The following is a 21711-nucleotide window of genomic DNA, read 5'->3' as shown; positions in this document are numbered from 1 at the left end:
TGCACATTGCACATCTCCTGTCACTCTCTTGCAGTGCTCTGGCAGAGATTTCCTGCTTGGATGCAGTCTGGGTGCCCAGGAGTGGTGTGAACCTCATGGAACTGCTGCTCTTTGAGGGCACATCATGAGGCTGAAGCCTTGGCATTCCCACAGAAACAGCCTGATTGAGGTGTCCTTCCTCTTGGGTTCTCCTGAATTGCCTCATCTGAAATGGATTCTGAATTCTGTGTTACCTTCTTAACTTACTAACTGCCTTCATTTTGGAAGTGCTCTGGAGAGGATGGTAATTCCTAAATTCTCCTAATGGTCTTAAGAAACCACATGTGAAGTCCCTTGGCTTCCCTGTAGCAAACAAGGTTTTTCATGTTATTTATGTGCAGCTGATAAAGACAGAAAAATGATCAAAACACCAGAATAAAATCAAGGAAAGACTGAAGAACTAGCATTGCCTGAAGAGACGGGACCATGAAAGGCCATTTTCAAAAGCCATAAAGGACAGTTACAGAAAAAGGAAGGGATGTGTGTGCTCCTTTCTGTGGGTGGTAGGAAATAGAAGTAAATGGGAGGAATGCAAATTGATCCACCTGCACAGAAGTTGGAGTATTTAACATGTGGAAATGTGTAAAATCTGTGACTTTGGGGGTCTCTGAGAACACATCAGCTAAATGTCAGCCAAAGCTGAGCTGACTGTAGTTAAAGACTGACTGTACTTAATCCTGTCTTCCTGCTGGAGGGAGTTCCTCTTTCTCATGATTCTGTAGTATTCCACAACTTCCTGCTTTTAAAAGGTGGAAATTGGAATCATCATTTGTATATGAGTTTAAGGAAGGATCTATTTCTGGAATCTGACACTGGACCTCACACTAGGAGTGATGCTCTCATGGGAAATGAGAGAAAACTGTAGCATTTTGAACACTTGAAAAAAAAAAGTGATTGTTTGCACCGAAAGGGTAGATGCAGTTCTTCCAAAAAGAGTGTGTCTGATCCAAGCTGAGGCTGCAGAACAATCATGGGGTGGACAATGCTTGGCTGCACAGAGGCTCTGAGGGAGATGCTGATGCTTTCCACCTGTCCACGAGCCATATTCTGACAGAAGGGCCCATGTCTGTCCTACCATGCTGCTCTTTTAACCTCAGACACAGAAAATGGGCAAAACTGTGCTGATGCAGGCAGGAGAGGATCCTGGAAGTATGATTGTCTTTCTCTGCTATCCAGATGAAAAAGTAGTAGCTGATCTTGTTACACCCTTGCTTTTGAAGCAGAGCCTGGGAGATGGTGGTTGCTGGTGTTAAACAACTTGCATCCTTTGCTGCTTTAGAATTCTCTAGAAGTCTGAAATCTGTCAGCTCTAGAAAATTGTGGAAAAAAAGCAGAGAAAACCAGTCTCTGCTTTGCAGTGCCCACTGTAATTGTGTGTTTTGCACAGATGAACGAGATGTGTAGCAACACAGACACCACCTTCCTCCCAAGGTGACTGCTTGTCACAGCACAGTGGCTCCCAGGGATGTGTTTCTGTCCTTTATTCCTCCCCAGCAGAATTCCCTGAGCTCACACAGCAGTTCAGGAAGCTCAGGGGCAGCTGCCTCGCTGCTCAGGCTCGTTTCCTTCCTCTTTGTGTGTTTCTGTCACTCTGTGAATTGCAGAGCAGAGCAAGGGAACTTGAGAAATTACGTGGAAGAACATCAAAGTCTGCCTGGCACTTGTGTTCACTGATCATCATCAGCTGTTTTGGTAAAGTGGCACAAGCAGATGATCTACACCAGCTGATAATATTTGCTTAATAGCATTGTGTTTCCTCAGCTCAGCCATTTCTGCTCCTTCCACTTCAAGCCCAGGATAAGCCAAGTGGCTCTCTTTGACATAAAGCAAATAATTACAGCGCCTTTCACCCATCCACTTCCTGTCAGAAAAGTCAAAACTCTTGAGTAAAGCAGCTTCCACAAGGAGCTACTGTTGAACTGTGTGGCCTCCCTCCTTGAGCTGACACCAGCCCTTCTTTATCACTGCCATTGTCCAGAGCAGTCTCAGGAGCTGGTTGGAGCAGCAGGAGCATTTTCTTTATCTAAAAAAATCTGTGTATTCGCTCTCTGGGCTCCTGTAATCATCTCACATTGTCAGCATTCAGGCTTGGTCGCCTGTTGGTAACAACCTTTCTCAGCTGCACTGGAAGAGGGATTTCTGAACAAACATGGAAAGGGAGAGAAGATTAAATAGGGAACAGCCGGTAAAGACAGGAGCCAGGCCAGGCTGTTTGGTTTGTATTTTTATCCCTTTTTTTTTTGTGATTTGTTTTAATTAATTACTTTATTTTAGGAAGCCAAGATACATTGTGTCATGTAGAAAGAGGTCCCTCCGTGATGGACCAGACATCTGGTGAAAAATTTTCTTTATTGTCATGGCTTCAGCTGGGACAGAGTTAATGTTCTCAGTAACTAGTGTGTTGCTGTGATTTTAGACTTGGTATGAGAATAAATTTTGATAACACACCTGTGTTTTAGCTGTTGCTATGTAATTTATACTGTAAATCAAGGATGTTTCGGTTTCTCATGCTGTACCAGTAGGCAGGTGCATAAAAAGCCATTGAGGCAGGTGAGCTGAACAATCCAAAGGTGTCAGAGAATATAATGCTCTGGGTTCAGAGAATATTTCAGAGAATGTCATAAACTGGGGGGAGTTGGCTGGGAGGGCTGATCACTGCTGGCGGGTGGGATGGGCATCAGTTTATGGGTGGTAAGCAAACTGTGCTGTGCACCACTGACTTTTGATGTTTGCTCTCTCTCATTATTATTGTTACTATTATTATTGTTATCAGCATTGTTAGTATTTCACTTTGTTTTCAGTCACTGAACTGTTCTTATCTCAACCCATGAGTTTTACAGGTTTTTTTCCCCCGATCTCCTCCCCATCCCTCTATGGGGGTGACAGGTCAGCAGATCATACCCCTGTACCCCCCCAGTTAAATGATGCAGTGGGTTGTCCTGCATTATTTGGAAGGAAATGAGGTGTTTTTTTCCTTGGAGCATGTCTTCTCCACGGTCTGACATCCTCTGCAGAGCCTGACATCCTCTGCAGCAGTGCAATGCAACTCCTCCAAAACGAGGTGTCCTGCTCTGTGCTTGGAAAGAAAAGTGTGTTCCTCTGACTCAGTCCCTGCACAGACAGGGAAAAGACTGTCAGGAGGGCTTTTGGCTCGCCTTGGAGGTGCTGTTTTGCTCGGTGATCCTCATGAATACATGTAAGAGAATCAAGTAGGGTGGGAAAGACCTCTGGGATCATCAGGTCTATTCTGTGACTGATCACCACTGTCCCCCAAAACAGGGCACTGAGTGCCACCTCCAGCCTTTCCTTAAACACCTCCAGAGACAGTGACTCCACCACTTCCCTGGGCTTCCTGTTCCAATGTCTTATCACCCTTTCTGTGAAGAAATTATTCCTAATATCCAGCTAAACCTCCCCCCTGTCCCAGCCTGAGGCCGTTCCAAACTCTGCTCCTGTCCCTGTTCCCTGGAGCACAGCCCGACCCCCCCCCCCGGCTGTGCCCTCCTGGCAGGAGCTGTGCAGAGCCACAAGGGCCCCCTGAGCCTCCTTTGCTCCAGGCTGAGCCCCTTCCCGGCTCCCTCAGCCTCTCCTGGGGCTCCATTCCCTTCCCAGCTCCGTTCCCCGCCCCGGCCACGCCGCAGCCCCTCCATTGCCCGTGTGAGGGCCCGGAGGTGCCGCAGCCCTCGAGGTGCGGCCTCAGCAGGGCCGGCCCAGGGACGGGCCCTGCCCCGCTCCCGCTGCCGCCCCAGGCCGGCACAGCCCCGGGGCCATCGGCCTCTGGGCCCCCGGGCACCCCTGGGCTGTGTCCGGCTGCTGGCACAGCGCCCCCGGGGCCTGTCCCAGCCCCTTTCCCCCAGCCTGCAGCTCCACGGGGTTGTTGTGAGCCCAGGGCAGGACCCAGCACTGGCCCTGGCTGTCCCTCAGCCCATGGATCCGGGCTGGCCAGAGCCCTCTGCAGAGCCCTCCTGCCCTCCAGCACATCCACATCCCACCCAGCCTGGTGACATCTATAAATTCTTTAATGGTAAATACAATCCCTGTATCTCCAACATACCTGGACACACAGGAACACCACCAGTGAAGGAGTTTGGGGTCCATCTCCATCAAACACCTTCCATGTGCTGCCTGTAGCCACCTGTGATGCCTTTCCTGCACTGCCGATGCCTTTAGCCCCTGGCTGTTTGCTGCAGCCACTTCTCTGGGTTAATGATGCCTCTGTAGTGCTTTTGGCGTTTGATCAGGAGAAATGCCTCTTCTTTCTTGCTGAGATAAAGCTGTTGCTGAGGTCAATGTGCTGAGACCATCATTAGCCCCTTCTTTCTGGTCTTTTACAGCCACTTTGCTGCAAGCAACTAATGAAGTCAGCCAATTAATCTGCTGCCCCTCAGCCCTCCAGGGACCTGCCTTCCCCTGCAGCGCAGTGGAGGTGTCCTAACCTCTGAGTAAAGGTCCACAATATCTCCTGTGAACAAGGAACAAGGAAAGGCCCAGAAATTATTGCTTTCTCTTCTTTCTTTGACCACCAGATCTTCCCATCCCTCCCAATATCAGTTCTGAAACGCTCTGGTTGTTATCCAGTCCCCATTAATATCTCATCTGGCAGGCTGGCATGAGGCTGGTGGAAGCCTGGAGATGGGTACTTTGGATTTTGGCCCGAGTGGTGACCAGACTACCACATCTTCCATCTCACCTTTTGAGGCAAGGGAGTTTCATGAGAACTTCCACTGAAGTGATACCAGGCTTTCCCACTGTGGCTGCACAGGCCCAGATTTCACGCACAAATGGGCCTGAAAAGGTGGAATCTGATTGATATGGGGCTAATGCAACTTTTGTGATGGTCAGCAGTGCTCGTGGTGAGGGTTGGAGTCCTTAAAAGACGTGAGAGAGAGTCGCCCTTACCTGTGGCACTAATTGTTGTGTTGTTACTCCACAGCATTAGCAAGGACTGAGGCAGAAATGCAAAGCCCTACCAGGATGCTTTTTGCCTTGCTGAGGTCTTTCTGCCAAAAAAACCCCTAATAAAGTGTGTGCAGAAATGGCAGCTGGAAACAACAGATGATACAGATTAAGTGGCTTTGTAATTGTGCTGGTTATCAAATCATGGAAGGCCCTGTGTTTGTTAATTGTTTTTGGGTGGCTGCCTTTCTCTGGGACTCTCCATCCAAAGGGGGCTGGAAAAGGATTTTCTGACTCTGAATTAGTGTGATAACCTGAATAATGCCCAGAGTCTGTGCAGAAATGGGCATCCACCTCCTGGAAAGGCAGCACTGTCCAAGCAGAATGGTGTTGGTGCATTCCCTGATGACACTGCAGGTGCTGGGGAAAAAAGAGGAGGAAAAGCTGAGCACCAGAGGGTGTTCTAATAGTTTTCTGTGATTCATCAAGGCTGTTTTATAACAAAATATGGCCTGTTTGAAGAGGGCGGAGGGAGGAGTGAAGAGGAAAAGTTGACAGGGGCTTGGGAGTCCATAATTTCACATGTTAGGGGTTGTGGGTGTTTTTATGTGAGTGATGCCTTGTGAAGGCTGCCCTAGAACAGAGACTAGATGGAGGTAAATAATAAAGCAGGGATTTATTAAAAGGCCTCAACGGATGCACCTTGAGCAGCACAAGAGCCCAGCCAGGGCTACACCCAAGATGAACCAAAATGGTCACAAAATGCAGGGCCAGTCACGGGGTCTCTCACTTTGATAAGTTCTGCTCTATTTGCATGTTGCAGTTATTTGTCCAATTCCAGCTTTAGCCCATGAAGTCCCATGCTTCTTCTTTTTCTCTCTTCAGTCCACTGCTGTTTGTGCTCCTGGGCTGAGATTTGGATCATTTGTCCTTGGTGCCCAGCTAGAGCAGGAACTGTTTTGTCTCCCTGCTGTGCTCAGAGCTTACCATCCCCTTGTGTGAAACTCAGAACTAAAGCAGCACAGAATCTGAAAGACATAAAGGCCAAAACCTGAGGCATCATGAGGAAGTGGGAAAACATGAAATAGAGGGAAATATAAACTCCTTTTCCCTGTTCTGATCCTTCACTGGTGCAAAGAAGGAAGGCTGCTGATGCCTTGGAGAGGGCAAATCCAACCCACGCACACCCTGTGGATCAGCACCACAGCTCTAACAGTGACCAGTCATAGCTGGGAGGTTTCAGGCTATTCCCAGCCCTCCCCCACTGCTCCTGGTCCGTGTTCCATCCAGAGACCCGGGACACAAGCAGGGACCTTAATTTATAGGGGGGGGGAAAAGAAATGTCAGCGCTGACAGGCAGAGTGGTGCGGGTGGAAATGAGTTGTGCTGATAAGCCCTCCTGACTGTATTTTATTTTACCGAGGTTCTTAACAAACCATCTTTATGAAATGCAAACCTGGCTTATCAGGCTAATGCAGATTGTCTGAAATCCTTATCTCCATGGGCCAGTTAGCTGGAGTGATTCCCTTTTCATAAGGAGCAGAGAATGAAGAGCTGCACACAAGCCTTCCCCCCCTGCCCCACCTCCTCCCAATCGCTGCCATTTACTGGCAGTGAAGCAAAGGGCTCTGATTTCCAAACTCATAAATAACGCAGGGCCCCCGAGCTAAGCTGTCCTGGGCTCCCAAAGAGTTGTTCAGCTGCACAGGGAGGGGCCCAGGGCAGGGCTGGGCAAGGGGGAAAGGGAAGAGCCCCTGGTTTGTTGCACCTTTCTGAGAACGGCCAATGTCTAAGCTGACACCTAAAGCTGGAGTAGCACAACCTCCTCACAAGATCCATCCCTTCCCCTCACCACTAAGCACACCTAGATCCTGAATTTTGAATGTGTTTCCTTGGAGTGATTTTTGCTCCATAACTTGGCCTGCTGTCTGCTGGGGAGGAGCTGCTGCTGCTGCTGCTATTTGTATGTTGAAGATTTATTGTGAGAAATGTGCCCGCTGCTCAGGAGAAGGTTTTTTTTCCCCCTTGATTCTGTTTGTGCTGTCTGTGTATTTTCTGTGCCTCATATGGGTCAAGTTTGTGTGCCTGGGGAATGGATGGCAGCTAAATAGCTCTGCTGCTTTTTCTGGAGGCAGAAGCATGGAAAAAAGGTAATAGCAGCTGTGAGGAAATGTTTTTGTTCTGGTTGCTGAGCCTCTGGGGAATATATATAAAAGTCCCTCTCTGGGAACACAGGACAGAGTAAACAGATGCTGCTGTTGTCTCTGCTGTCTCTGTGATCTCTGGAAATGTTCTCCTTTCCTGGGACACCATGAGATGCCAGATGATCTGCACTGGGTCCTAGCCCTTCAATTCTTGTACTGAAGTGACAAGACCTGGTGAAGAAGGGGCCTGACTTTTACCCACCAGCACCTACAAGTTCCTCTCACATCCATTTTGCCAGTTTGAGTGCTTTTCTGATCAGGAGACAAGGGTCTAGATTAAACCATCATGAGGTGTAAGGAGGCCTCACAGAGGTACAGCTGTACAGAAAAATGAGGCTCTGCAGGGAATAGGTTTCCCACAGCACATGGCACTGAGAAATTCTAGTGGGGTTGCTGTCAGCTTCTCGTTCCTCTTGGCATCTGGGAAGATGCCAGCATGAAGGATTAGTTTAGCAACAGAGATTATCTTTCTCAAAGCAGGAGAGCTTGTCTACCCCAGGATGCAGTGTTATCCCTTTCTGTAGATGCTACTTAACTCCTAAACCCAGGAATATTAATTACACCAAAGCATGGGAATATCTTGGCCATGGAGAGGAGCACGGAGATGCCACTGCCATGGACACCTTGAGCACCTTGTTGGACAGGTGCAGTTGCTGTCCAGCCTGGCAGGTCAGCCAGCAGCTGGCAGGACTCATCATTTCCAGGCAGCACTGAGGGCTGAACGGGGAAAGGACATTTCTCTGTGTCACAGCTCCTTGAAAAAACCCAACCCACTCAGTGGTGATGGCTGTGCACACACAATGTATCTGTCCCCTGGTGTTCTCTTCTTTGTTCTTGTGGTTTTTACCCCCAAGTCAGAAGCATTTCCCCTTCTTGAGTTGAGAAGAGGAGGAAAATTTAGATAAGCAAACAGGCAGGATGACTTCACAACACTCTGCAACTAGCCTGCTTTGCTGGGCCACCATGTTCCTTTGTTCATTCACACAGGAGTGGGCAGGAGTGAGGGGAGGACACACTGAGCTGCAAATCTGTTTAGGTGGTGCCTGTGAGTGGCAGCTGTCAGGCAGGTCTTCAGAGACAAATGCAGCAGTCTGAGTCACCAGGGAATATGTAAAGCATCTCCCGACCTTGCTGTGAGGATGGAGTGTGCTCCTGGAAACAAAGACTCACAATTAGTCTTGGGTGATTATATTGCAGCATTTCTACTGGTGGAGAGGGTGGAGTGAGGCAAGGATTAAATTTGGTTTTGTGTCTCTTTTCTTCTAGGAAGTCCAGTTTTAGTATCCTTGGAATGTTCCAAACCCTTTATAGTTGCCTGCCTTGCAGATGTCCCTCTGTATAATGGAGGAAAAAATAAATATCCAAATTATTCCTCTTTCCCTGGTTTTGATGAGAACGTGTGCAGGAGGGCCCAGCTCACAGTGTCTGGTTTTTCTCCTGAGCTGAAGATCTCTGTGTCCCCAGTTCTTTCCATTCTAGAGTTCATGTGTTTCTCAGTTTGGGGTTGCAACCCTTCATCACGGGTGGATGCTTGGGGTGCTTCTGTTGCAACCAGCAGATGCTGAATGCACCTTGCCTTGCCAGGGCCTGAATTCCACCCACCTCCTATTCCTTCTGGGAATTCCTTCTGGACTCAGCCCCAGTGGATGCCCTGATGTGGTGCTGAGTTTGCAGTGTGTTAAAGGACCTGTGGCACTTATCTGTCCTTCCAGATTGGTTTTATTTCATCCTGCCTGCTGAATTGTTTCAGGTGGGTTTTCAGCTCTCCACTATGAGAACTGGAATCATTTAGCCTGGAGAAAAGGAGGTTTTGGGTGGGAGGTTTGGGAATTTTTCTTTCAATTACCTGGAAGGTAGCAAGGTGGGGATTGATCTCCTCTCCCAGGTGACAGGACAAGAGGAAACAGCCTTAAGTTGTGCCAGGGGAGATTTAGACTGGATACCAGGAAAAATTTGTCCTCTGAGAGCTTTGTCAAGCACTGGAAACAGGCTGCCAATGGAAAGGGTGGAATCACCATCCCTGGAGGGATATAAAAGACATGCAGATCAGTCACTTAGGGATGTGTTGTTGTGTTGATGTGATCTAGTTGAATTGTTAGAACATGGGTTGGACTTGATGATCTTATAGGTCTCTTCCAGCCTTGAATTTCTGTGATTCTGTGATTCTGTGTTTAATGGTGGGCTTGGCAATTAATGCCTGGGCTTGATGATCCTGAAGGTCGCAGAGTAAGGGCTGGGCCTGGTTTGAGCAAGGCACAGGCGAAATTGTGCTTCAGGTCCTTTCATGTGCAGGACCCTTCCACCCAGCTCCTCTCACAGCAGGTCAGGATGGGCCCCTCGGAACTGGCCACAGGGAGGAGCCACGCAGGCTGTCCCTTTTCAAAGGTGATGCCTGTTCCAGATAATGCCAACTGGCTCAGCTTTCATTTCATCTTCCTGGTGACTAATGCAGACAGATCAATTAGGGGCTGCACACAAGGAGCTGCAGCTCCTCAACCCTCCCCCGGATAATAATAAAAATATGCCCCTGCTTTTCTCCTTCCTTGAAGTCCCCAGGAGAGTATTAGCTGGTGCTGCAGGTGCAGCCGCCCTGCAGGGTGGTGAGAGCAATGAATAGTAAGGTTTTTAGCTCAAGCACACTAAGGCTGTTCAGCAGCCATTGGATAATCCTCTGTTAATCAGATTATGTAAATTACTACTTCAGCATCCCTATCCCATCTCTCATCCCCGCTGCTCTCCAAGCTGGAAATAAAAGGCACTCTAAAAAGGAACATTTAAACTGCAAAAAGGCAGCGCTGCTGAAAAGGGGGTGGGCAGAGGGTGCTGGGGTGAGGAGCAGGGGAGCAGGGCTTTGTTTCCATGCAGACAGGCAGGCGTTCTGCCCTGGCCAAGCAGTGGGGGACACCAGGAGGCCAAAGGCCAGGAGTGGGTGCTCCCTGTGAGCAGTGCCTGGGTGCTGGGCTGGGCAGGGCAGTGATGGTGCCTTCCTGGAGCAATTTGCCCTAGGATGGGCCTCTGGTGTGCTGGAAGAGCATCCCCAACCTCCTTGGAGCACAGAGACCAGGAATGTTTGGACAATGCCCTCAGGCACATGGTGGGGACAGAGCTGGGCAGGCCCAGGGTTTGTTGGGCTGATGATCCTTGAGGGTCCCTTCCAACTCACCTTATTCTGTGATTCCTGCCTGCCACTTTGCACTTGTGATATGAGTTTTTTCATTCACCGTGGAGGAGAGCCCAGCAGCTCAAACAAGGCTTGGCTGAGAGATGCTGTCCCCAGCCTGGACTCAGCCCCTGAGCACAGGGACAAAACTGAAGGAAGGGACAGCTTGCCAAAAATGATCTGTGCCTGCAAAGCCTGGACTTGTATTGGCCCAGACTTTCTCCTGTGCTTTAGTGCAGGCAAAGTAATCCCCACCTCTGGCTCTGGGCTTAGCACAGACTTGTGTCTTCCTGAAACACAGGCCAGGAGCCCCAGCAGCCACACCAGCACCTTCCCCAGGTCTGACCTTTGCTCAGAATGTGGTTTGTGGCTCTCACTCTCTGAGGTCCCTGAGGCTGTCACGTTTTCCATCCACTGAGAACTGAGGGTATTTTTTTTACCAACTGGACTAGAAAGCTGGAGAAGGCAAGGGGTCAGTCGTAATAAAACAGAGGAGCTGAGAGCTTGTTAATTCTTTGTGTGCTCACTGAAAATGGCCCTGAAAACCAAGCTGAGCTGCATTTGTGGGTTAGGTGCTCCTGAATAAAAGCAATTTGTTTGTGACAAGGGTGAGGCTGCCTCTGTTGTGGCAGGTACAACCAGGGCTTTGCACTGGAATTTTGATACTCACAGGTGGCCCTGTGAGTTTTCTCCCCAGCCTTTCTTCATTATTGAACACACTTTCTGATATTTACACCTTTTCCACTCAGTGTAAGCAAAAATGTCTGTTTAAAATTTGAGGGCTGTTTAAAATTTGTCCACACAGGTTTCATATCCTGCAGGTTTGATGGGTCCAGCAGGTCACAGAGCACATCAGGGTCCCATGGGCTCGGGGGACAGACACAGGTGGGGTGGGGACACACTGGTGTGTACACAAGGGACCTCTCTGGTGCCAGTGGAGCTGCTTCCCTGGGCTGTGGGGTGAGAGGCTGGGACAGGAGCTCTGCAGGAACAATATCCATGGCCAGGCCGGGAAAATGAACACCCCGGTGCAAACTATGAGGACCTTCTGCCTTGCGGGAATCCACAAAATCAGAGAGTTTTGGGAAAGCTGCAAAAGGCCTCAGGGACAGCAGAACTGTGATTAAAGCTCAGCAGCAGTCATGAGATAGGTCAGCAGAAAAATTATTTAAAAAGTAGAAAACAAGGACAAATAAAACAATGGTCTGTGTATTAATGCTTGTCAGAATAGCTCTCCAAGCTACAGAAAAGTTTATCTAGCAAGATATTAGGAAGTTTGAAGCTTAATAATGGAGATCTGTGCATTGTGTTCTAAGGCTTACCAGCAGGTATTGTATTTGAAATAAGCAAACATTGTTTAACCAAAGGTACCTGTGCTTACAGTGGTTGGATAGAACTACTGTCAATGTGCTTTTGCTTTGTGTGACTGGTCAAAAAACTTATAAAGTGAGTTGTAACATTAATTTCTTGTTCTGCTGCCTGGGATGTGAGCTGCTGGCATCTGCCCATTGTCATAACCATGTAATGAGACTGATGCTGGAAAACAAAACAGCTCAAGCCATGTTCCTCTGCAGTCCCATCCCATTTGTGATTTGTACACAGACCCTGGCTGGTGATACTGCCTGACCTTGAGAAATTATTTTGAAAATGCAGGCAATCAGATATGCATCTTGCACAGTTCTCACCTGTGCAATAGGAATTTTGTCTAAATTTTGTCTTCCTTTCTCTGTCTGCCCTTGGCTCCTGTAGTGGCCGTGGGAAGTAAAGGGGTGTTTAGCATGGTCATGGGATGGAATACAGGTGAATTGAAAGAGTAATGGGTTGATTCCTGCAGGCTGCAAATCAGCACTGTTCTGTAATAACTGATGAAAGTTCATCCCTTTGCACCAGCTGAGCATCTGAAGTACAGATATACTTTAAAAAGTAGTGATCAAAATTGATAAAAAATGATAAGAAAGTACTTAAAACAACTTAACAAAACCATTGAAAATGAAACTTGAAGCTATATCATCTCTCCACCATCAAGGCAGCAATATTGGCATACATTCACAATTCAGCAAAATAATTGGATGGAGTAACTTTAAAAGTGAAGGAAGAAAGCTACCTTCAAGAATTAGGATAGTGTGTACACCTGTTTTTTCTATATGAGTTGAACTGTAAAATCATAGTGAACTCCTGAAAGACTGGCTTCAGGAGTGTCCCTCTGCACACACATGCACAGCTGTAAGAGGAGCAGCCCCAGGCACCAAACCTGGGACCTCTCCTTTGAGGATTTCAACCTCAGCCATTCCCATGCAGCAAGCTACACTAAGGGGTGTTAGAGAGATTCAGAGCAAATTCCCTCCTTTGTTACAAGAGTTCACCTCAGAGAGCAAGCTACATGGATCCAAAGAGTTGTACATGAAGGAAGAGGACTTGCCAGACTCTGGAAAATCTTGGAATCCCCAGCACATAAAATCCAAATGGCTGGGGGTTGAGGGTTTTGCATGAAGTCAGACTGGAAATGAAAGCTCTTGGTCTCTTGACAACTTTTTGTCATTAATTGTAAGTTTGTTGTAGAAGGTGCATCTATGGTAAAGACCTTTGGGGCTTTTAGTCTTGTCAGAAAGATTGTATTAAATTCAACTTCACATTTCTTTTAATCCCTGTTTTGAGTGATGCTGGTGTGGGTGCCTTACTGCTGCATGCAACCTGGCTGAGCTCCACATTGTGTGCCCCTGAAAGTGGCAGCTGCTTATCCTTTCAGATGCCTGACTTGTTTTCCTCTATTTTAGGTGATTTCCAATAACTTTTAATGTCGAGGTGCATCTGTGTCAAGTGGAAAATGAGCTGTTTGTCTCTCCCCTTGCTCCTAGTGAAAAGGTTTAGAGGCACATTAGGTTTTCAGTCTCTTTATTCTGTGGCTAAACATTTTCTTCAATGCTATCAGCAAGTTTCAGCGTTAAAAAGGAGGAGATTTTTGGCTTCTGGAATTAAGCCAGAAAGTGTGGCCAGAATTTAAAGCACCTCCTGATGCGTTTTGTTAACACTAATAAGAGATTCAAAATGCCACGGAAAAGCTCTAGATGATGAAAGTTTAATATTTCAGCAGTCTGCCTGCAGCTGCCATTCTGAACCTCAAGCAGCCTCTTCCAGCTCAATATACTCAAAATCTATTAATCTAAATTATTATTTTAAAGGGCAGGAGCCCAGATGTGAGTAATTGTTCCTTATTGTTCCCATATGTAGAGAAGGGCTCTGAAGTCACAGTGATAACTCAGCTGTGGGTTTGCAGCCTCTCTCTGTCCTTCTGCTGCCCATCACTGTGTCTGCTGCTTTCATCAGGCTCACCTGGGTCACCTCACAAGGCAGAAAAAGTTACTCAAATCCAGGCCCATCCTTTGAAATCTCTGCTTGTATTTAGGCAGGGTTCTCTGCTATATCCTGGCCACTTGCAAGTAAGAGTTTTGCTGGAGGGAGACAGAGTTTGAGGTCTTGCCCAGTGGGAGCCATAAACATTTGTTTGCCCATCTGACTATCACTCTTTCTTGGAGAGGCTTCTCTTGGCTCTGGAAGTTGTGCAGCAGGATGAAGCCTTTTGCTCCTGCTGGCCTACCACACAGTCAGAAACAGCTTTTCTTTCTTTTAGGAAAAGGAACAACCAGGGTTTTACCCCTGGTTTGTTTCAGGGGCTGGAATTTTAATCCTGGCATGCTGGAGTTCAGAAAGAGGCCTGGTTTTGAGATGCTCACACTCTGCAGCCACCCACATGTTCTTGTCCTCTTCAAAATGGTGTCCCACAAATGTGTGACTTCCTAAGTTCCTAAGACAGAGCATTCAGTCTGCTGCTCCCCCCAGGTCAGACAGTTCCTGTGGTGCAGAGGTGAGGAGGCTGAAGTCACCTGCTAACATCACACCTCACAAAATCCATTTGGTGTCCCCTCAATTTCCATGAACTGGTGACAGGTGGCTGCTGAAAACCAGACCTGTTGCAGGTAAAGAATTGCCCCAGACTCCAGGGAAACTGTTAGGGTGCATCCCAGCAGAGATTTTTGTGAGGAGGAGCAAGCCCTGGGTGCAATGTTGCTCGCACAGCGCTTGTTCCTGGCTGAGCTGCACTATCCTGGTCTGTGGAAAAGTAAAGCCAGGACTGCAGGGATGGATTGTAATGTGTTCCCCCTGCTGCCAGGCCACTGACAAGGATGGAGAGGAAGATGGATAAGACTGGTGTGGTTCATGGGTGCCAAGTAATCACAGCTCAATACGAAACTTAATAAGGACACAGTGAAGCAGACCCTGATGTAAGACCCCTTCAGAGCATTTTGACAGCATGAAAAAGACCCTTAAAGCTGGTGTAAATGTCAGCAGCCCTGTGCCATCTCACCAGTGCTGGCTCTGCAGCTGGGACCTCCTGCCCAGTGCCTGCCAGTAGGTCCTGGGGTGCCCCAGCAGTGCAGGAGAAAGTTCTGTCACATTTGCATCCTCTCCTGTGTGGATGCATGAGTGGGGATGAAAAACAGTGCATCCTACTCCTCTCCCTGCAAGGAGAGGATATGTGGGACCATTGTGGGTTTTAATTTCTTGGGGAACAGTCAATGAAGTAAAAGCTTGCAAAAAATGCAAAAAGTGTTTACAAAATGTAAACATTGATTATCTGCTGCTGTGGAATGCAACAGGTGCATCTGTGATTGGGCTCATGTGGTTGTCTCTAATTAATGGACAATCACAGTCAGCTGGCTCAGACTCTCTGTCTGAGACACAAACCTTTGTTATCATTCTTTCTTTCCTTTTCTATTCTTAGCTAGCCTTCTGAGGAAATCCTTTCTTCTATTCTTTTTGTATAGTTTTAATGTAATATATATCATAAAATAATAAATCAAGCCTTCTGAAATATGGAGTCAGATTCTCATCTCTCCCCTCATCCTAAGACCCCTGCAAACACCGTCACATTAAAACATGAATATTTTAAAATTTATTAAAGGAAGAGTATTTAGTGATATTTGTTTGCTATAATTGCAGGCTTTGTAAGCTTTCTGGGTTGACTGTTCCTTGTAGAAACAGGAGGGTGCACAAGCTGACAGTCAGGGCAAGTACTGATGATAGCCTTAGCTTGGCTTTTGGAAATTTGAAACATTCCCACAAGTGCTTGCGCATTTTGGTGAAAAAAGGCATGACTCAGTTTTGTTTGTTTAAAAATATTTGGCAAACTGTTTGAAATAACCATTGTTAGTTTGTTTGCTTTCCTGGTTGTGGTGCTTTTTCTGGACAGGTTTTGAAAGCTCTTGGCAGTGGAGTATCGAAGCAATTAGGCATCAGGAGCTTCAGTTCCCTTCCCTTTCTGGACCTGCAAGCCTCCTCCCCTACTTCTGCCCGGAGCATCTCAGGGCAGGTTTTGGGAACATGATAGGCTGGAGGAGGTAACAGAGAGGAGGGCCACTCTCCAACTCTCCAATGTAAATTACATGGAAATTAGGCTTCTGTGAGGCCAAAGGCCCCTCCGGAATAGGGCCTTTAGTTAACATAACACTTGTGCTAAATGAAGCGGTTGACACAGCTTTCAGGCTGTAGTGCCACTGTTAATTTACCGTGTGAAAGGGCTGAACCTCCGCTCGAGTTCTGCAGGGAGCAGCCCTGCCCTGGCAGGGACCCGCGGCTCATTCTCTGCGGAGGGAGCCACAGCATCGTTCCACTGCTGCCTTGTAAATATTCAGGGGGCAATCCGCCTGCTGGAACATCCTCAGCGCTGCTGCAAACCCAATAGGCGAGCGCTGCTGAGCCGTGTTGCTGGTCTGGGAAGCAGCTGAGCTTTTCTGGGAGCTGGCAGAGGGAAGGAGTGGTGCAGTGCTCCTGGAGCTGCTCATCCTGGGCGCAGGAGTTTTCCTGACCCACGAAAGTGGGGTGGTGAGCTGGGGCTTCTTCTTCCCCACCCCTTGTTCTCCTTGGTATCCCCAGGATATTTCCTTCTCCCGGGCATAAACGGGTATCTTCCTGTTTTTCTCCCTATTTGCTCTCAAGTTCGTCCAAAGCAAATTCCCAGCACTTAATGGAGAAGTGGATGGAGGAGCAGAAAGGATTGGATGGGTCCCAAAGGATCTGTATGGTTGCAGTAAGGGTAGCTGGCCTGTGCTTGGGGCAATTTATGACTCTTTTCATAGAAATAAAGACTGGTTTGGGCTGGAAAGAACATTTAAAGGCCACCTAGTCCAACCACCCTGCCCTGAGCAATATCTTCAATTAGATCAGGTTGCTCAGTGCCTCATCCAAAGGGACCTTGACTGTTTCCAGGGATGGAGCAGCCCTCACCTTTCTGGGCAGCCTGTGCCAGTGTTTGACCTATAAATGACCCATAAATACCTATAAATGACCTATAAATGAGTGGTTACCCAGGGCAGGGGTGAGGCTGGGTGGACCAGTCCCTGTCACGGACACAGACACAACTGGGGTGGGGTTATAAACCTGCAGGTTTTGGGTTTTGCACTCAGATGTCACCTTGCTGCCCGTTGTCCTTGCTCAGAGAGGAAGCTTTAGGGACACCCCAGCAATGGAGAGGAAGCTTTGGGGACACCCCAGCAATGGAAGACAAGTCTGTGTTTCACTGACCCTACATCTTGGCCACAGGGGTATAGAGCTGGCTCATCTTTGCTGTAAAAGCATGGGTTAACCCTCCAGTGCCCTGGAGTGAAGGGCAGGTTGGAAGAAGTGTGAATTCACCTCCTGCTGCCACACAGAGTGAGGCAGAGGGGCAGCAGCAGCAGCTGTCACTGTCCTCTGCCTGCAGAAGGTGCCAGCTGTGACTCCAAGTGAGAGGGAGGGCAGGATCCACTGGTCTGCACATTTTCATCCCCCCAGAATGTGACCTCACATTCTGTCAGAGCAGAGCAGGAGCTTCCTCCTGCTTGGGAGTGCAATAAACACTCCCAGCCTGTTCCTCAGGAGGGCTTTTGAGAGAGCCATCTCTGCTTCTGGAAACACTGACATTGCCAGAACTGGATAAATAAGTAATTTTTCTTTTTAAATGTCCTCAAACAGAGGAGGAAAAAGAGGGGAAAATTAGACTATTACTAAAGATGGCTCCATCCTTTCCTGCAAAGTTCTAGCCAGAGTCACTGAGACAAGTGACTAAAGCTGGCAAGGATGGTTCCAGCTACCAGAGAAGGGCAGGGGGGGCATGTGGCAAGCAGAGAGGAGGCAGGACAGAGAGAGCATCTCCTGGGAGATGCAAAACAAGCTCCCTGGATTGCCAGGACTAGTGGTGACACGCGCCAGACAAAGGAACTGCTACTCTATAAATGAGGCAGCCGGGACCAGCGCTAGGCTGACTCCAGCAAGAGCCAGCTCCGTGGGCAGGCACTGGAAAAGCAGCCGGGAAAGAATCACAGCAAGCTCCTGGTTTTGCTGCCTGTTCGCCCCTGACCAGGTTTCCAGAGGCACAAATAGCAGAAAAGTAAGTGAATGGCCTCTTCTCTTTACAGCTATCCTCCCCTCTTTTGGGCTTGTCTTGCAGCTTTCTTAGGGAAGCCAAAATTTCCCCTTGGAGCGGGGAATATCCTAAAAGGAAGGGATTTCTGCAGTGGCCTTTTACCAGTTCTCTGGATTTTTATTGTGGCACCTCTGGTTCTTGTCATCAAAAAAATTTAAGAGTAAGGCATCTCATCTGACAAAGAGCCACTTAGAGGTGGCTGCACTTCGTCAAGTGAAGAGACAGTTTGTACCTGAACTTTCCGAATTCCTACTCCCCTCACGGACTCAGTGAGTCAGACCTTACCAGAAGAAAATATTGATTTGTTTTAGTGCTTTTGAGAGAAATGTTGGTGGTGAGATGTGGAGGTAACGAAAGTGATCTTATAATCACTGCTCTTATCTATTCCTAGATTTTCTTATAGCTGTATAATTGCACATTAGGCAAACTCATTTATAGCACTGCAAGCTGCTGTAATTCAGAGTTATTGTGCTGGTGCAAAAGGATTAGACAGAGCATCATAGATTCCCTGAGTTTAGAAATAAAACCGAAGTGAATTCTCCAATGCTGTTCGATATTTAAAACAAATTCCTTGCAAAAGCACAAATAATCATGTACTAATTACTCACTAGACTGTGTAGAAATTCAGTGTCAACAGGTAAAAGTGTAAGGAATAAGTTTTAAATTCCGAATCCACACACATTTAAAAATATCCCCATACTTTACTGGTCATCTGGGTTACAGTTGATGCAGACATAAAATATATAGGCATTTGAATTTTCTGCAGTTCAAGAGTGCACTTAGGAGGAAAAGCTTAACATTTAAAAAAATTTCACTTTTCCTGTTGAATATTAGTAACTCTCAGATTTGTGACAAAACTTTTGAAACTGCCAATATAAAACATGTTTCTATTTCCAGGGGTAGCCTTCTGCATAAAACAATTTTTTGAGAAACTTAATAAACAGCAAAACATGCACGTTTTTTGAAGTAGCTATCCCTATTCTTCCTAATTTCCTTGTAACACTACAGGACAATATTTTGTTTTCAGAATCTTTTCCCACCAGGCATTTCTATATTATTTCACACAGATACAAAAAAAAAAAAAAAAAGAGAAAAAATAAAGGCCAAACAAACAATGAACCACAAAGCTAACCAACCAGAAAAAAAACCAGAAAACCAGGAAAAACCCCAGAAGATAAAGGCAGCTTGGTTTTTGCTGCCTGCTTACATAAACCTTTAAGGTAGTTGTGATATGAGCAGGTGATCCAGGGAATGTTGTGCTCATGGAGCCAGCATGCCAGGCAGGAAATCTGTGGACTAAACACAGGTGGCTGAGGCAGGGATGATCTAAATATTGTTTGGGGGCCACGTCCAAACACAATAAATATCTACATTCTCCCTGATGCAAATGTCCTTTGCATCGGCTGGATTTTCCCCTTTTTGCTCCCAACAACCTCTCTAACAGGGTGAGGTGCTGCAGGCTGCTCTCTGCTGAGCTGTAAGATGTGCGGCATCTGGTTCCACTCCTCACCTGGAGGAAGATGTGGATTTCCCTACACACGCAGGCAGGGAAATGTTTTCTGCTATTCACAGCTGCCCTCCTGCCTCCTCAGGCCAGAGAGAGGGGGGCAGGAATGGGTGATGCAATGAGGTGGGGGAAACATCAGTGTGGAACAGGGTTTTGCACACTGGGTCTGTGTGTAAAAAAATAAAAAACCAAAAAAGAGACCTGAAGAACTCTTGGAACAGAACCCAACTGTTTTTCTTCTCTGTGTTTACCTTAAAGCACTGTGAGGGTGTCTCTCTGTGGTTCTTGGGCTGCTAATTTGGCAGAGACTGTTGTTAAAGGAAACCCACAGGAACTGTCATTCAGGCCAGAGAAGCACTTTTCCAAGAGAGACTCTCAGATTCCCTGGAACAGAAAACAGCACAAGTGCAGCTTCAGCAAATAAAAGCTGAACCTGGCAGAGTGTTCCTTTTTCAGCTTAGCAAGCTGTCATGGCCCTGCCAATGCACTGAAACTCCATTTAGCAAAAGCTGTTGCAGCCCATGAGTGGGTTCTTTATTTTTTTGGTATAATTCATCTTTCTGCGAAGAGCCATAAAAGTATTGAGCAGAAGAGGGCTACATGAAAAAAAAATCCAACAACAACAACAAACCCCCAAACCCCAAAAAAGCCCACTCCCATGTGCAGAGTGCATTTACACTCCATGTGAAAACCTTTTCTTGATCTACATCTTTATCACTATATTCAAGGTCTTGGCCACATACTCTGTGCTCTCCCAAACCCCATCTGGGTGGCAGTCCATTCATTGCTTTGCAGATTTTCCTTTCCCAAGGCAGGCCTAGAGGGCATGATGGCACAGTGTGCATGCTGTGGAGTCTGATTTCCTCAGAAAGCAGAGAGCTCTTCCATGCTGAAGACCTGAACCCTCCAGGAGAGCTACTGGATTTCAAAACTCAGCAACCCAGGGGCAGCACTGGGTCAGGTGAAAGAGCTGCCCCTTGGAACTGGGATCATGTGCAGTGTAGTAACCCCAAACACGAAGGGTGACTTAGTCCTGAGACCTTCACACAGCTGCTTTTGAAGACTCTGGTGATTTCCTTTTTCTAAAGGTTCAGTGAGAGCACGAGTGTGACTGTGAGAGCTCATGTAAATGCTGCCCTTAGACAGGAGGGCTCCCAGGAGCAGGGATTCTGCTGTGTGCATTTTGTCCTAGATTTAAAGGCTCTAAAAAAGGTAAATCACTGTGTCAGCATGGACTGGTTTTTACGGTGCTTTTGCTGCTCTGTTCTCCTGTGTGCTGTGGTGTGATTGTCACATAACACCCCCAACAGAGGCATGAGGCAGAGAAAGGAGCCCTTGTTTACTCTGAAGTAGTTCCTCTTCCCACACCTTATTTGAAATAAAATGAAGTTCACTGATAGTGTAAGGAATCACCCTGTGCTTGTGTCTGCTGTAACACACAAATTCTTACATACACTTGACAATTTTTTTTCCACAAACCTTGCAGAGGTTAATAAGCAGGAGGGTCAAGGAGGTGCAGGGATAAAAAGAAAATATGGAAATAAAAGGAATTTGCCTGAGGCAAGGGAACCACAGAAACACAGACAGAAGCTCAACTCTCTGATTGCCAGCCCAGCATTCACTTTCAGCACTGAGATCTCTCTGTGTCCTTGTCCACTGGTACTCCTGTGGGATTTTGGGTGGGAGGCACTTTGGGAAGGGTCAGCACTGAGGTTCAGGGAGGCAGCAATGGGGAGAATGAGCTGAGGAAAGCTGGGGGAAGAGCCTGTACCTGGTGGTGAGCTGCTGCTCTTGCAATCCATCAAGCTGGGGTGCATTGTCCCCTCTGCCCTTCCTTCCCCTCCCAGCCCAAAGAAAGTCCCTGAAATCCAAGCAGCAAACTGTGCATGGTTAAGCTGCAGGGAGTGAGTTTATTCCTCCTAGGGAATGGGGAAAAAAAGTCCCATTGTGGGAATCCAGAAAATCAGAGGGTTTTTGGGAAAGCTGCAAAAGGCAGGCCTCAGAGACAGTAGAACTGTAATTAGAGCTAAGCAGCAGCCATGAGATAGGTCAGCAGAAAAATTATTTAAACTGTAGAAAAACAAGGACAAATAAAACAATGGTCTGTGTATTAACACTTGTCTAGAATAACTCTCTAAGCTACAGAAAAGTTTATCTAGCAAGATATTAAGAAGTTTGAAGCTCAATAATGGAGCTCTGTGCATTGTGTTTGAAGGCTCACAAGCAGGTGTTGTATTTGAAATAAGCAAGCATTGTTTTAACCAAAGATACATGTGCTTGTAGTGATTGGATAGAACTACTGTCAATGTGCTTTTGCTTTGTGTGATTGGTCAAAAAACTTATAAAGTAATTTGTAACATTAATTTCTTGTTCTGCTGCCTGGGATGTGAGCTGCTGGCACCTTCCCATTGTCATAGCCATGTAATGAGAGTGATGCTGAAAAACA

This window comes from Ammospiza caudacuta, chromosome Z, assembly GCF_027887145.1.
Source record: "Ammospiza caudacuta isolate bAmmCau1 chromosome Z, bAmmCau1.pri, whole genome shotgun sequence".
Classification (NCBI taxonomy): domain Eukaryota; kingdom Metazoa; phylum Chordata; class Aves; order Passeriformes; family Passerellidae; genus Ammospiza; species Ammospiza caudacuta.
The sequence above is the reverse complement of the archived record's forward strand: the minus strand, read 5'-3'. Positions refer to the sequence as shown.